The sequence below is a fragment of the Pristiophorus japonicus genome, chromosome 10 (genome assembly GCF_044704955.1).
Source record: "Pristiophorus japonicus isolate sPriJap1 chromosome 10, sPriJap1.hap1, whole genome shotgun sequence".
NCBI lineage: Eukaryota > Metazoa > Chordata > Chondrichthyes > Pristiophoridae > Pristiophorus > Pristiophorus japonicus.
In genome coordinates this window covers 129,426,657-129,433,727 of record NC_091986.1, presented here as the reverse complement: position 1 = coordinate 129,433,727, position 7,071 = coordinate 129,426,657, and positions in this window count along the sequence as shown.

Below are 7,071 nucleotides of genomic sequence, written 5' to 3'. Positions count from 1 at the left end.
AGCCGAGAGGACCAGATCTCACACCCGGAAGGACAGATCTACATCTCAAAAGCACAGGCAGTCCCGTGAATCCTCTAGTCAGAATACCAGTCGTGAAAGGCAAAACAAACACTCCCGCAGATCGGGATGCGGAGGTGCTGCGCAGTCAGACGGCTCCGAGCCACCCTCCGACCCAGAAACGTCTTCCGAGGTTGACGCCCCCATCTCAAAGCCCCGGCAACAATTCCCGGTCTGACCAATGCCAAACCCTGATGCACAACAAGCTGCAGACCACGCCACCATAGATGTCTATGTGCCTTGGAAACCGAACGAAATTATGGCCATTCTGGCCACCATGCCAGATCGAAAGAGAGAACCTGTCAAGTTTATAGATCATCTTCGAACTACCATCGCAGTTTATAATGCAGAGTCAAGGGACCTGTGGGCCCAGGTACAGCAGACCCTGAGCCCAACTGAGCATGCCCGATTTCTAACTCACCTAAGACGTGCAACCCATGACGTGTTGATGGCTGCTCACCCTAACAATGCCCAGGACCGCCTAAACGCTGTTTTTACTGCTCTCGGCACGACCCTTCAGAAGCCCATCAGTATGGCCACAGTATTAGAAACTAAACCCAAACGAGATGAAACTGCCGACGAATTCATGGAAAGATTCCTTGAAATATACGGAGGTCAATCAGGAGATAATGTCTTCAGGGCGGGAGAGGATTCACCTCTATTCTGCGCTATCCTACTTCAGTCCCCTATTCGATTGCTCACGCTATCCGGACCAATAATATGAATTGGGCAGATAACAGTAAAGCCCAGATGGAAAGGGCGGTGAAATATTATTGGCAGGAAAAGAAAGGAGAGGGGGGAGGTGCGCCCCCAATCCGGGTCAAGACTGAATACGTGACTAGAAAGGGAGAGCCTCCTCAAGGGGAAAGACCGACACCCGACCCGAGAGACTATCAAATGGAACCACAGTACTGTGTAAGGGGTTGGGTAGATAACCGGGGATATGGGTATACCCAACACCCCAACGGCCCCGGCCCTGCAAACTATGGACCATCACATGGTCCTCCCTGATCAGGAAGAGGAAGCGGTCGGGGCTGGGGAAGGAGAGGGCAATGCTTCAATTGTGGGCAAGAAGGACATTGGAAGGGAGAGTGCCCCTTCGATCGGCATGAAGGAGGAAGAGGAGGGGGGGGCAAGGGGGGAGAGGACGGGGATCTTACACTAACCTCTCCCAGAACAACCCCTTTGGCCAACCGTCCCCCGATTATTCATATTGACCACGTAGCTTGATTGTACAGGGAACCTCCCCGGATGACGAACCGATGATATTGTTAAAAATTCGGAATGAGTGGCAACCTTTCTTGATAGATACGGAAGCCTCTATGTCTTCTGCACAGTCGATGCTTAAACTCCCCGCCGACACAGGGACTGTCAGGGTTCCTGGGACAAGTCTCTACATTCCCGGTGTCAGAACCGGTTAAAGTAGGTTACCAGGAATAATTGGTGGAACATCGATTTGTTATCACAACCAATCTGGACTGTAACTTGATGGCTAGAGACCTCCTCTGCAAATTCCAGTTGCATTTGGAGTGTGGAGATGATGGGATTATTGTAAAACAGGGAACCCTTAAGCGACAGTATTATACCACTAGGACCCCTCAATGGTGGTCTCTGGACCTGCCACAGGCACCTTTTCATGTGACCCTAGCATACGATCCCAGCGGCAAGAATCAGGATCTCCAGAACCTTTATCAGGATCACGAAGGGGAAGAGAAGGAAATTCTCTTCAGGGCTAGAGTGACTGGACCGGAAGGGAAGGCAGATTTTGTGGAAATGGATAAGAATCTGTGGAGACAGCCCCCGACGGTGGCACCATATATTACTCGTGAAGTATTACCTCCCCACCATGCTAAAGATTTAGGAATTATGGTGCGCCAAGCTATAGATGAGGCTGACCCTACCAGCCTGGATTTGCAGATTGTAAAACATGGCCGAACAGTCCAATTCCACAGGGACCCCGAGAAGGTCTTAACGACTCTGCAGCATCATACTGGCTCTAACATACCTGACTATGTGGATCCTCATGTATGGGCAGAGGACCCCTCCCAAGTGGGTTATACTCCCATTGATCCAATTGAGATCCCAGTGCAGGGCAACGTGGACTGGCCCTCTATCCGACAGTACCCACTGAAAGAAACCACAGGCAATACCAAGTACCCACCGATTGATCAAGTGACTAGTGGAACAGGGGATTTTGGTCCAATGCCAGTCCCCGTGTAATACCCCTATATTGGCAGTCCCTAAGCCAGGCAAGCCAAACGAATACCGCTTAGTCCAAGACCTTCGAGCTATCAATGCTATCGTCCAGCCCCTGCACGCTCTTGTTCCCAACCCAGCACAGATACTGTCATTAATCCCAGCAAACGCCAAGATCTTCGCAATAATAGACCCACAACACGCCTTCTTCACTTTGCCGCTAGCCCAGGCGAGTCAGTACCTATTCGCCTTCACTTACCAGGGACAGCAATATACCTGGACTAGACTTCCCCAAGGGCTCATCCACTCCCCGACCTTATTCTCAAGGTGCCTGCAGAGACAGTTACAATCCCTCACGCTGACTAAGGGATCCACTTTAATTCAGTATGTGGACGATTTACTGGAAGCCAGCGCAGATAAACCAAGTAATCAGGAGGATGCTAATCAGTTACTGAATTACTTGTCCTCCCTGGGATACATAGTTTCCCCATCAAAGGTCAAAATTGGCCAGTCTCAAGTCAAGTTCCTTGGGATCATTTTATCAGGCACCCACCGAGCCTTGGAGGCTAGCCGAGTCGAACCGATTTGTCAGTTTCCAGTCCCTAGCATGGCTAAACAAATATGACAGTGGTTGGGGATGACCAATTACTGTAGATCCTGGATCCCTAATGTCGCCCTGATGACTAAGCACCTCACACCATATACAAACAAGGAAGGCAGCTTTAAAATAAAAACCGCAGACGTCCAAGCCTTTAAGGAACTAAAGACAGCCCTGCTGCAAGCTCCGGCTTTGGGCCGGCGCCTCTATGACCAGCCCTTTCAACTGTATTGTACGATCCTGAAAGACTGTGCTACTGCTGTCTTAACTCAGAAACACGGGGATAAGCATAGGCCTGTTGCCTACTACTCTTCCAAAATAGACCCCGTTGCCTTGGGGCACCCTGTATGTACTCAAATATTAACCGCCATCTACAATAGCCTTCAATCCACTGCCAACCTTACCCTCCAGCAGGATATTGTTGTATACACCTCTCACTCCGTAGCTGCCCTCCTGGGTCAACTGCAGACTCAACACCTTACCATGGCCAGGCAAAGCAGATGAGATCTACCTACTAAATAATCCTAAACTGACCTTTCGGCACTGTACTGCCATTAATCTGGCCTGTTTTCTTAATGAGCCACCCCAAGATGAGGAAGAACCCAGTCATAACTGTTTATCTTTAATTCAAGAGGCCACCTCGGTTAGGGAAGATTTAGTTGATGTACCAATGGAGGACCCCGACTGTATTATGTATGTTGACGGAAGCTCTTCCATTGACCCAGAAGGCGGACGAATTTCGGGATACGCCATAGTAAACCAGGAGAATCAGGTCTTGGAATCTGCCGCCTTTGAAACCGCCTATTCCGCCCAACAAGCTGAACTATTCGCCCTCACCCGAGCCTGTATCTTGGCTAAAGACCTCAAGGTCAATATCTATACCGACTCTAGGTATGCCTTTGGGGTAGCCCATGATTTCGGACAATTATGGAAAAATAGGGGATTCCTAACCTCACAGGGGAATGAGATATCCCATAGGCAACTAGTATCTGACTTGTTGCAAGCCCTCATGCTCCCCAAGCGCATTGCCATTGTTAAATGTACCGCCCACATCACCGGAAAATCCCCAGTTGATATAGGGAACCACTGTGCTGACACAGAGGCCAAACAGGCCTCTCGTGGACAACAAATAGTAATGCCCAGAATGATGAGTCAAACTAAAAGTCCTGCAAAGGATAAGTTAGCCTCAGAAAAACCAATGCCAACCATCCAAGATGTCATTAAAGCACAGGAGGACGCTCCTGAAAAAGATAAACTGTTGTGGAAAAATTATGGATGTACTTATGACAATGTTTCTAAACACTGGACCACTCCCGCGGAACAGACTTGCATGTCTGACGAGTTGGCTCTATGGGTTATTGAATGTATGCATTTTGCTACTCATTGTGGAGCAAGGACAACAAGTGACACACTTTTGGCCACTTGGTGGCACCCTAGACTCCAGGCGCTGGCCCAGAACATCAGTAGAGTCGCTGCCTGGTTTGCCAAGAGCATAATCCAGGGAAGGGAGTCCCCTGTGATTGGGGTAAGACGCCCCAACCCGAAGGTCCCTTTGAGACATTGCAGTTGGACTACATTGAGTTGCAAAGAGTTCAGTGTTACAAATATGTGTTAGTAATAGTAGATGTGTTTAGCAAATGGATCGAAGCCTACCCTACCCTGGACAATAAAGCTCAACCTGTTGTTAAGGTGTTAATGAGGGAAATTGTTCCTAGATATGGTATCCCAGCTCGACTGAGTTCCGATAATGGCCCTCACATTATTGGCCAAATTAACAAAAAATTCTGTTCCCAGATGCGCATTAACCAGCAGCTGAATTATGCCTACCGACCCCAAGCTGCGGGATTAGTTGAACGTACTAATCAAACTCTTGGTACCAGTTTTGCAAGCTTGGTTTTATCAACCGGACTCAATTGGCTCAAACTCCTTCCCATTGCCCTATTCCAGATCCGAACTACTCCCACCGGTAAGGCTAGACTGACCCCCGCTGAGGTCATTTATGGTAAGCCCTTTAGGACCCCCTGGAATCAGAATGTCCCCTTCACTGTACAATTCCACCACATGACTGAGGAAATGACCACCTATGTTCTTTCTCTGACTCAGGCTCTGCGAATAGCCCACAACCAGGTTCGAGATGCTCACCTTGACCTTCCAGTTTTACCCGAATCGTCCCTCATGGCACCAGGGAAGTATATCCTGATTAAGAAATGGATTCGAAAGGGATTAGAGCCATGATGGGAGGGCCCTTTTCAGGTGTTACTTACTACCCCCACTGCAGCTAAGGTTGAGGGGAGAAGTGCCTGGGTTCACCTGCACCACTGCAAGCTCACCACCCTCTAACGAACCTATTTTACTGGTTATTCTAACTCCTGTTTTTGTTCCAGACTTCCTCTTCTCCATAGCTGAATAAGGTCCTTCCTAGGAGCGTCCTGACTAACCGAGTCGGTCCCGAGGAGAACAGTTTGAACTCCTACCCGTAGTGATAGACAACCAGCTACACTGACGGTGACCTGAGAAGAGAGGCGAGAAAACCGAACTCTTTGAATCAGCAAAATCTTCGGACTATTTATCCTTGTCCATAGAGACGCTACAAGAAACATTTTGTTCCCGAGTAATAAGATGAAACTGTGTCTGTGTGCCACAGTCTGTATAGTAGTGTTGGTTTACGTCAGGTGCGGCGCATGGGAGGGGAGACTGAAGCGAGAGCTCCATGTAAACACCTTTTTGTACATGTCTTATGTTTATGCGCAAAATGGGAACTTTTCTAGATGCTGGGTGTGCTCACATATCCCTATACATTCCAAAGGGGGAATTCCTTTGCGTCCCATTCCAATGACCCTAACTGAGACTGTCAAGTGGCTTCTGAGCCAGACTAGCATGGGAGGAGGGGGGCCAATGCAAATACGAGAGATGAAAGGCGGGTCAAGAGAGGGATCACGGAGGGCAGGAGGAGCATCATATCGTTACCACGGGGACGTCACCAAATGGGAGAGTGCTGGGTACCCCATTAGTCAAACGTTCCAGGGATGGTACCAACCAACCTACGACCGTGAAAAGGAACCCCCATTCTTAGCCCTGACCAATACCTTGGGGATCGGGAGGCCAACCGGGAACATATGTTTAACCCAAAATGACACCAGTAGCAAGGGACATATCATAGGGTACAGCAATTGCCCACACAGTCTCAACATCACCACAGGTGCACGAGTCACTATCCTCTCTCACCTTCCGAATAAAACAGGTGGAGGTCTGTGGGCCCAGTATTGGGACCCCGAAACAATATATCAGAAGGCAACGTATAACGGCACATATTTTGTGTGCGGGCATAGGGCATAACCCTGGTTGCCTAGGCGATGGACAGGGTCCTGCTATCTGGGATATGTGGTGCCATTTGTGCGGCAAATACATACCCTGGCGGAAGCATATGCCTCCAGCCGACACAGGCGAGCCCTCACCCCCGCCGAAAGGTTCTTTGGGGTCATGATGTTCCCATTCGGGATAGGACGCACCATGGATGAAGTACAGAACCTAGAGAGGGTATTGGAACAGATAGCTAACTATACTGCTGAAGCTCTGGAGGACATCACGGCCGAAATGGTAGCAATGCGGACCGTAGCATTACAAAACCGAATGGCCCTCGATTATCTGTTAGCTGAGAAAGGGGGAACGTGTGCCCTGATAGGATCTGAATGTTGCACTTACATTCCCGATAGTTCAGAAAACATAACCAATCTCGCTGATCACATAAGAAGGGAGGTGAAGAAGTTATCCACGCCAGCAGGAGGATCTAGCTGGTTTGATTGGTTATTAGATGGATCTTGGGGATCCTATCTAATGCATGGGGCAATTATTCTCATCGTAGTAATAATTACCTGCTGCTTGATTGTTGGTTGCTTTAACCTTTGTTGTAAAGTCATGATGGCAAGGTTAGCAAATCCTCTTGTGGCCACGGGCTCCCGGGTTATGATTCAGCAAACTAAAGACCTACTCAACAAGGAAGATCAGGAAAGAGTGTGAACGGCTGAATGCGATACTCCTAGAATAATCCTAAGGGTTATCATGGAATGATAAAAGGGGGGAATGAGAATGTATACAGACATTGAAGTTGAGAATGTGGGAAAAATGTATACAGACATTGAAGTTGAGAATGTGGGAAAATGTATAGAGACAGTGAAATTGAACAAAGGATTCATGGAGGAATAGCCTTAAGAATGTCAGAC